We start from the raw sequence: 8,562 nt of genomic DNA, 5'->3' as shown, positions 1-8,562 counted from the left end.
TCTCCAGAGTCAACCATTTTGAATAATATTGCATGAGTTCCTTGTTTTTTAATGCAGCATAGTATTCCATTGTGTGAATATACCACAGCTTCACTATCCATTCGTTTGTTGATGGTATGGTGATGCTTTTCAATGCTTTCACTTTTCCTTTAGAAAAATTTACCCAGAAGGTGTCACCAAAAAACAAGAAATGAAAGATGACCTTTGAAGACAGTAAAGTTTTGCCTGAAGTTGGGGCAAAACTCTGATCCTGACTTGAGGACAGAGAGGTGAATTCTACTGATTTCTACCTTTCTCCGGCTTTGTGGATGAGGCTGCGTCTCTGCCCCTGAGGTTCAATGTCATAACTCTCAGGACAGTGGTGATGGTCAGATTAGACAATCATAAAGATGCAGATTTTGACCACAGGTCAAAATGTTGAAAACCCTTCAGGTGTTGACCACAGGACCCTCCCCTTCCCCTGAGGGACCTGGGGGCTCTCTGAGAGGCCAAGTGGACACGAGGCTGGAAGCCCAGGCCCTGAGGTTTGAATCTGTTCTGCTACAACTTGTCCTGTAGCCCTGTCAGACACTTTACTCATTTGTAAATTTCAGGAATTAGGTGAAACTGTTTTGGGGGATTCCATCTTCCAAATGTGTACACTGTGGCTTTTCAAGTTCACTAGCCATAGCCCAAGGAAGGGTTAAGCTGTCAGTGGTGTCAGATGCTCTCGTCCTTTAGACAGGAAGGTCAGAGATGAGGCAGATCCAGGAGTTGACCACCATCAGTGGAAATGATAATATTTACTTCCTCATCTCACATTTGGTTCCTCTGCCCAAGGCCTTGTCTTCGCTGCCTTGTAAAACCAGAGGAGCAAGGTACAGCCTTCTCTGAAATGGATACGCCAGTCACACCCCCTCAAGGCTGGTCTCATTTGCCTTCTTCATTTTTAGACACATTCCAAACTTTTCAGCAAATTACAGTGTTTGCCAACTAGCCGTCTGGGGCCCAGGAGATGCACTATTTTTAGCGGTGTTGGGGCGCTGCCAGTCCAGAGCAGCCTGGTGAGAAATTGGGCCAGAGTCATCGGGAGGGGCGTCCTGTGCTCTGGGAGGGGCCAAAGCTCCTGGACGGGGTGGCGCGCCCGGTACATCCCACACCTGGGTCTGCTGGGTCTGTCCTCAATGTCAGGCTTCAGGGGCGCTGCCTGTGTACTCCTCAGGAACTCCCAAGACCCCATGAGACCCTGTGTGATGTGGTCACTGAGCTGAGTCAAGGTCAAGGCTCACCAAAGACCAGCTTTTGATCCTAACTGTTGCCCATGCCACTCCTCTTATTTATTCATTCCTGCATTCACCCCTCAAGACCTGAGGGCTGGCTCTGCCACCACCTGGGAGCGTCAAATCACCTCCTCAAGCCTTGGTTTTTCCCATCCACATATAGAGTCTCTCTGATCTCAAAAAGTTCGTTCTAGCTTTAAGAGATGCTTAAAACACAGTGTTGTTGTTGTTACAAGGTGCCGTTGAGTCATAGACGACTTATAGCGACCCATTGAATGAAAGGCCTGAGCAGTGTTCATACATAGAGTTTCCGGAGGCAAACCATTTCGGAACTGGATGCCGCTCCTGCTTCCAGGCTTTTTTTAGTCAGAAAGCTCCAGCAAACGCTGTCCACCATGGGTAACCATTACCACGATTGGCGCATCACTGTCACAGTGTTCAGCATCACAGCAACCATGAGTTACCTCTGTACAGCAACGCACAGACCAGTGCTATACCACCTAGAAGAATGTTTAATAGGAAAGTAATTTTAACCTGGCCTGAGGACCACAGATTAAAATCACCCACCTTCGGCTTGGTAACATCTGTCCACTAGGCCAACGTAGCTCTATGTCATCGTTATTGTTGTTAGGTGCTGCCGAGTCGTAGACGACTCATAGCAACCCTATGAACGAAAGGCCTGAGCACTGTTCAGTAGGTGCATAATAAATGTGTTTCTGTTCTTGTTCTGCCTGGTGCTGGGCCCTGGAATGAGCAGAATGAGGAGGGAATGTGAACAAATGTAATCATTGTCCCTAAAAGCCTCAGTACCCAGAGCAGGATGCAGTGGAGACACAGATGGAGACACGCCCTCACCATCGTGTGTATTACAGACAGCAAGGTGCTTCATGGCGTTTGCTGCTCCCCACAGCTTGGGAAGTGAGGTGAACAGAAGTGGTGCCCAGCCACAGAGAAGAGCTGTCTTAGAGACCCAGGGACTTGCTCACGGTCTCAAAGTCAGCAGGAGGGTGGGGGTGGGAAGGAGCTGAGCCTCAGAACTCCTTCTCCAAGACCCGGGCCACCATTCAAGGAGCTCTGGTGGCCCAGCAGGTAAGCACTTTGCTGATAATGGAAAAGTCAGTGGTTTGAACTTAATCAGCAGCTTCTAGGAAGACAAGACCTGGCCATCTCTTCCTATAAAGATTATAACTGAGAGATGGGGCAATTCCACTCTGTCATGAGAGTTTGGTAGGCGTTTGGATCAATGTTGACGGACCCCACTGCACAGCAGTCCTCCATCCCAACCTGCCTATGGACTCCTGCTGTGTGTCAGTTGTTCCACCATGTCCACCAAGAACTCCTTTCTCTTATGCTCGCTCTATTCCCTGGGCAGCTCTGCCCACATCCAGAAAAGACATGGGTTTGGTCGTTTCCACCTGGCCCCCACCCACAGGACCGTGGGGGCCCCTGTGCTGACCTCTGCGAGGAAGGGGTGTGGAAGGCGAGCATACGAAGAGGCCTCACTCCTTGCGTTCTTAGATTTTCATTCGTACTTTTCTCATCTGTAGTTCTCATTTTTTTCACAATGAACATGCACTACTTCTGTGATTTTTAAAAAAGAAAATCTTTATTTCAAAGGAAAATCAGACACGAGAAAAGACACGCTGAAGATCCAGATGACCACATGTTGACAGGACAGAGGACATCGAGGCCCTAGGTGGCAGCCTTGTCAGAGGGACAGAGGAGACACATAGCAAAGGGTGATGTGAAGGGGGACTGGGATTGTGCCAGGCCAGGGTTCATGGCAGAGGCTGTACCCCCAGCACCCAGGCCAGTGCCTGGCATAGACTAGGCTTTCAGTGATTTTTACTGATGGAAGGGCCAACTTGAGCAAAGACTTAGAAGCAACAGGGGTAGAGATGTGGCTTGGATGCAGGGAAGTACTAGCCAGGAAGATGGTGAAATGGTGGACTGAGGTCCCCTTGAAGGGAACCAGGAGGGTGAGGAAGAGTCTGAGAGAAGGGTCAGTGGAGAAAAGAAGGGAGTTGTGGGCCTCCGATGAGGGAGGAACCTTCCACCGACATCCTATCCACAAGGAGATAACAAACACCAGCAGTGGATTGGCCATCACTGTTGCTGGAGAAGCAGCAGAGAAAGTTTACATGCAGACTTCCATGCTGGAAAGCAGCAAGGACAGGCTGTGTGCCCAATGTGTCCACCCTGGTGACAAGCCGAAAGGCAATGGCAAAATTCAAAGGGACCAACCATGTAGAGAGAAAGCTCACCCGAGCTTCCCTAACCCTGTTAAATCCCTGAACAGCAGATCTTGAGGAGTCCCTCCGGCATGCGTGGGAATACTTTCGTCAGTAAACTTTGCTCACGCTCGTTCTGACCTCAGTTTTTGGAGCTCATGAGTTCATGCTTTGATCTCCTGACTACAACCTGGAGAAAATGGTAACACCTCGACCTCCCCTTAACAGCCCTCAGTGCCCGTGGGGAAGAGGAGCCATCCCAGGACAGAGGCTGAGGGGGGAATATTTTAATATCAGTGTGTTAGGAAAATGAAGCAGTCAGAACCGTGTGATGTGAACTCAGGGTCACCTGGAAGGCCACTAAGAGGGTCTGCAGGGCTCTCTCCCCCTCTGCCTGGGGTCAGTCAGACAGTCCCACAGAGAGAAAGGAAGGGAGTTGATCATGAACCTGTGTCCATTGTGAGAAGACCACAGCCACCCCTGTGAATATGCACAAGCAAGGAGCCAGTGACAGAACATCCAGGGTCCCCGGGGATGGTGCTTGGAAACTGGGAGTGGTCCCACCTTGACTGAGATCTGTGTATGGAAAGGGTCGAGCCAGGGTGAGATGAGAAGGAGTTACAGAGAAGGAGATGGAGAGGGGTCAGTCAGAACAGGAGGGATGCAGAGACAAGGGAGGACAGAACTTGACAAGCAGGAGGAGGCTGAGAGGCCCTAGATGGTGTGGGGCTTGTCCAGGTGCTGTTCTCTCAGATCCCAACAGGGACTGGACCAATAACACCACCCTACTTCCACCTGCTGATCTCCCTGTTCTTATGGCAGGAGCTGCACCTCCCAGCATAGTTAAGGGTGCTGGCCACCGGCTGCCAATGTTGTGCCCAGGAAGTATCATGGCCGAGCCTAACATCAGAGGGGTGGGGAAGTGTGTGTGTGTTTGGAGGGGTGGCGTAAGGGAGTGAGTGGTATTCCAGAAATACCTCAGGTGGGTGGCTTTCACAAACAGAAATTTATTTTCTCAGTTTGTTGTTGTTAGGTGCCATCAAGTAGACTACAGCTTACAGAGCCCCTGTGGCCAACAGGTCTGAACTTTGCCCTATCCTGTGCCATTCTCTGACCTTCTCTGCCTTTCCCAGCATGATGTGTTTTTCCAAGGACTGGACTCTCCTGACAACATGCTCTAAGTTTACTGGGCTGGAAGTCCAAATTCCAGAACAGGTGAGGACTTTTTCTCTGTGTTGTCCCTGGAGGAAGGTCATTGTCTCTTCTGAGCTTCTTTTCCTAAGGGGCCTTCCTAAATGACTTTGCACCACGCTCTGCATTTCTGCTTCCCAGTTTATGTTTGGGGAGCTCTGATGGCGGAGTTCATAGGGAACTGTGTTGCGAACCCAAAGGTCAAACATCTCCAGTGATTCAAATCCAGCAGATGCTCCACAGGAGAAAAATGGGCCTTTTCCTCCTATGCTATTTACAGCCTCAGAAATTTAAGGAGAGTCAGTTGTAGATTCTTTCTGACTCCACAGAAAGGAAAGAGTTTGATTTATTTTGTGTCTCAAGAGAGACTGACTCAAAACACTCAGTACCTCATTAACGTAACTATCTCCAAATGAGATTATAGCTGCAAGCATAGTCCACCGCTGTCAAATCAATAGTTTTCTGTTAGCAACTCAACATACTTCAATCCTTAACGGGGAGATTATGTTTAGAGCAGCGATGCAAATTATCACATCCCCAGGACTGCCAGGACTTTGTTCATCGGGTCGCCATGAGTTACATACGACTCGACAGCACTTAACAACAACAACAACAGCATAGAGAGAGAAGATGGCCGAGTGGACAGAAAGTCATGCTCCAAAGCCAAAGGTGGGTGACTCTATGCTGTGGCCGTCAGGCCTGCCTTTAATTGTTTTTAGTGAAACTTTCTTCTAGGTCGTGTAACCCTGGTATGTTCACTTGCCATGCAGAGAGGTAACTTGTGCTTGCTGTGAAGCCAAATACTGTGACATTGAGTCAAATGTGAAAATGGCTACCCATGGCGGACAGTGTTTGGTGGAGCTCCCAGATTAAAACAAGCTTGGGAGCAGGAGTGGCATCCACTTCCATAATAGCTTGCCTCTGGAAACCCAGTGAACCTGGAGAAAGGACGAAAGTTATACAGGTGTCCAAGACTTTCGTTCATAGTGTTGCTATGAGTTACCTATGACTCGACGGCACATAACAACAACAACGACTATGGGACATAAACACCAGGAGGGCTGCGTCCCTGGCATGAAGATGATGGGGCTGACTCTCTTTTCTCAGCTCCTATGCTGGAGGCTAGGTCACCCCCTCCCCATCTTCTCAGTGCGGCTCTCCTGTCTCCACCGCCCCTCGCCCCAGGAATTGGTTGCTGTACCAACAAGTGTGGGAACTTCCTGCCTCTCCTACACCTTGAGGAACCTCCATTCCCCTGTTCCACACATCCTGTTCCTGGGATTCCCATCCCCTGGCTTCCTCTGGAAGCAGTTTCCAGGAGTTCCTTCCTGCCTAAGTCTGGTTTCACTTGTCATCTGAGCCTGGCCTCGTTTTCTGACCTGGCCACAGATTTGCCACTCCTACCTGACCTCAGGATCCTGGCCAGGGCTGGGGGTGAGAGCTGAGGGTGTCAGTTCCCAGGGACTCTGACTATTGAAGAGTTGATTAGGCTGAGTTAGAAAAACAATTGCTACACGAGGTAGTATTAGACAATGGTGGGTCTGATTCTACAACCGTGTTGTACTGCTATTAAATTTCCTAATGTTAGTCATTTTTCTGTCATTGTCTAAAAGGCTGTCTTTGAAATATTTAAGAAACTACTTTGAAGTTATTTAAGAAAGTCATGATCTCTGCAATGCAATTTAAATGGCTCAGCAAAACAAAAGACTATGCATAGTAACATGAATATTCTAATATTAGGGAGCTCTGGTGGATGGCCTGGTGGTAAGGAGCTGCACTGTGACCCAAAGGCACAAAGTTCTAATCTACCAGCTGCTCCACAAGCAACCTCTTTTCATGTGATTTACTGCCTCTGAAAATCCTCTGGAGAGTCAGCTTAAGATTCTTTCCGACCTCGTAGTATACGACAACAGTAAAAACTGTTGAAATGATATACACAGTTGCTAGTGGAAAGGATGGCAGTTTGATTCTACCAGCCATCCCAATGAAGGAAGACGAGGAGTCTCCTCCTGCGAAGATGTAAACCTAATGAGGGCCCCTATGAGTCGGTATGGACTTGGCAGCAGTGGGTATATCCAATGGCTGCAGCAATGAGCTCAAATACAGCAACCATTGTGAGGAAGTCACAAACAGTTGTGAGGACTGGGTAGTGTTTTGTTCTGCTGCACATAAAGTTCTTATGGGTCCAAACCAACTTGACAGAACCACACAACTTTATTATTATGTAATGATCTTGACACCAGCAGTCAGGAAATCAAAAGACGAACCATATTAGGAAAGTCTGCTATCAGGGACCTCTCCAGAGTGCTGAAGAGCTAGGATGTCAGGCTAGAGACTAAGGTGTGCCTTATCCAGGCCATGGTTTTCGCAATTACTTGCCATGCATCAAAGAAGTAGACAATAACCAACGATGACAGAAGAACTGATGCCTTTGAGTTGTTGTGCTGGACAGGAATATTGAACCTACCATGGACTGCCAAGAAAACTAACAGGTCTGTCCTGGAGAGGGTAAAACCAAGCTGTTCCTTGGAGGCAAGAATTTTATGACTTTGTCACACATACTTTGAGCATGTAGCCAGGAGGGACCAGTCTTTGGAGAGGGATATCATGCTTGAAAGGGTCACAGGACAGCACAGGAGAAGACCCAATATGAGATAGATGGACACAATAACTGGGGTAATGAGGATAGGTCTATCAGAGACAGTGAAGTTGGCTCAAGATAGAGCAGGGTTCAGAGCTACTGTACATGGGGTGACTATGAGTAGTAGGTGACTCGATAGTATGATGATACGTAACAACAACATACATATGGTTCAAGAGAAAACAAAAATTAAAAACAGTAAAATGTGAAGAAGGGGTAATAGATTGAGGTGGCAGATAGAGGGAGTTCTTAGTAATGTTCTTGCAACTCTTTTTTAAATTTTTTTTTAATTCTTGCAACTTTTGTAAAGAACCAAAATCTTTCACAAGGAAAAGTATGGTTATCAATGCAGACACTGGTAGGTGGTCTTTCAGGCCCCTTGTGGAAGATTTGGCCCCCTCTTCCTGTCCTGTTTTCTTTCAAGCCTCCCAGCCCCCACTGAGGACTCAGGGTTTTGTTTACTAAACACCTCAGCAGTGAGCTCTCACCCCCTGGTTTCATCAATTATAAATGTGCTGGCTACTCACCACGGGGCAATTTGTGACGGACTGTGGTTTGCGGTGAGGGTAGCACCATCCAAGTTCACCACAGCCTCCAGCCTTGAGCAGAAGAGGAGGATTGAGGCCAGACACAGGGCGGTGGGGGTGGCAGGTCACCAGTGGCTCTGCCACTTTCCTGTTTGTCAGCCTAGGCAGGATTAGGAGGACAGCAGGCAGCAGGTCACTGCTTGGACTGGCTGCTGAGGCCAGGCCAAACTGGCCAGGTCCATGCAAGCAGCACCCAAGGTTCCCCAAGACCCTAGGGCTCCTGGCCTCAGGAATATCTTGACTAGCTCTGATTTACATGATGCATTGCTCAATCTGCACAAACCGTAGGCACAGCTTTGTTTATTACCCACGTTTTACGGATGAGGAAACTAAAGCATTGAGTAGTTACTATTTCAGAGCCCCTGGTGAGTAGCAGGACCAAGTCTTACTTTCTCTCTTAATGATGATATCATATTGCTCAGTATTTACATTAATAAATTCATCGCTGTTGAGTCAGAACTGACTCATAGCTGACCCTGCATTGGGTTTCCAAAGGTGTAAATTGCAGTAGAGGAGACTGGCCATCTTTCTCTCTCCGAACCCTTGGGGGATTTGAACCACCAGAGGCACCACCTTGGGTTAGCAGCACAATTCCCCACAGGACATGCCACCAGAACTCCCAATCAAATAGCAGTGAAGTTGTCATTGTCATT

Source organism: Elephantulus edwardii, unplaced genomic scaffold (genome assembly GCF_000299155.1).
Source record: "Elephantulus edwardii isolate Elephantulus edwardi_28Jun2011 unplaced genomic scaffold, EleEdw1.0 scaffold00216, whole genome shotgun sequence".
Taxonomy (NCBI): Eukaryota; Metazoa; Chordata; class Mammalia; order Macroscelidea; family Macroscelididae; genus Elephantulus; species Elephantulus edwardii.
The sequence above is the reverse complement of the archived record's forward strand: the minus strand, read 5'-3'. Positions refer to the sequence as shown.